The sequence below is a fragment of the Peromyscus eremicus genome, chromosome 5, assembly GCF_949786415.1.
Source record: "Peromyscus eremicus chromosome 5, PerEre_H2_v1, whole genome shotgun sequence".
In the NCBI taxonomy this organism is placed as follows: Eukaryota; Metazoa; Chordata; class Mammalia; order Rodentia; family Cricetidae; genus Peromyscus; species Peromyscus eremicus.
Genome location: NC_081420.1, coordinates 120,387,336 through 120,388,782, shown reverse-complemented (window position 1 = coordinate 120,388,782; position 1,447 = coordinate 120,387,336). Strand labels below are relative to the sequence as shown.

Here is a 1,447-nt window from a genome sequence, read left to right as displayed (position 1 = left end):
AAATCAGAAATAAAGTGGAGACATTACAACAGATGCCTCAGAAATAAAATGGACCATAAGAGACTATTGTGAGTAATCATATGCCAATGAGTTGGATAACCAAGAAGAAACAGACACATTTCTAGAAAATGCTAACGATGAATTGGAAGAAACAGAAAACTTGAGGGGACAAGTAACAAATGAAGAGACTGAAGAAGTAATTAAAACCTTCCAGCACCACCAACAAAGCCCAGGGCCAGATGGCTTCGTGGCTTTCATTCTAACAAACATACCAAGAATTATTACCAATACTTCTTAAATTTTTCCAAAAATATATAGCTAAAGGGAATGCTTCCAAACACATTTTATTAAGCCATCATCTTGATGCCCAAGCCAGAGCAAGAAAAAAATTATAACTCATGTATTTAAAAATAGTTTAACATTTTTGTATTAGTATTTTTTGAGTGTAGCAAACAGAAGAAATGCACATGGATCCAGTGACTCTCAGTACTTCAAATAAGAATACATTTGGGGGAAGTGCATACCTCTAAAAGCGTTTAAAAATTATAAAGATCTGACATTGAATGGCTATCACAATTACCATTTTGCTAAGGTCTGAAATATTAAGGATCTGCTTTTCTCTCTTCACCACATCTACTCAAGAATGAAGGCCATTCTCAGCATTCAGACTGTCGACATTCCAGAAAATGTCCACAGCAAAGTTACTGCACAGGGCCCCAGGGGAACCCTCTGGAGAGACTTCAATCACATCAATGTAGAGCTGAGTCTCCTTGCAAAGAAAAAGAAGAGGCCCCTGGTTGACAAATGATGGGGAAACGAAGAGACTGGGCCACTGTCCGCACCATCTGCAGCCATGTTCAGAACATGATTAAGAGTGTTCCGCTGGGCTTCTGTTACAAGATGGTGCCTGTGTGAGCTCACTTCCCCATCAACTTCCCCATCGTTATTCAGGAGAATCGATCTTTGATTGAAATTTTAAATTTCTTGGTTACAAAATACATCCACAAGGTTCAGATGAGAACAGGTGTTGCTTGATTTGTTTCTCAAGCCCAGAAGGATGAATTAATCCTTGAAGGAAATAATATTGAACTTGTCTCAAATTCAGCACCTTTGACATAGCAAACTACAACAATTAAAAATTAGGATATAAAAAAGGGTTTGGATGTCATCTATGTGTCTTAAAAAGTAACAGTGCAGCAAGCTGATAAGTAAGACTTGAGTTACCCAGCTCCAGAAACAAGATCCTGGATTACAAGTATCACTTAGGATGTCTTTGGGGCCAATAAAAGACTTCTACTAAAAAAAAAAATCTACTTTTCATTGTTTTGGGCAATAATATCTGTTATGAGATTAGTTCCCAACAATAGAAGAATTGGATTGTTCAGATCCCCTCTGCAATGTTATTTCTACTTCACATGTTCTAATGAAAGTTGTTTAACAATTTGTG

At 37.1% G+C, this 1,447-nt stretch overlaps 1 pseudogene; it reads left to right on the top strand.

Moving 5' to 3' along the window:
• Positions 1-643: 643 nt before the first annotated feature.
• On the top strand, positions 644-1,212 carry LOC131910761 (large ribosomal subunit protein uL6-like; annotated as a pseudogene).
• Positions 1,213-1,447: the final 235 nt, after the last annotated feature.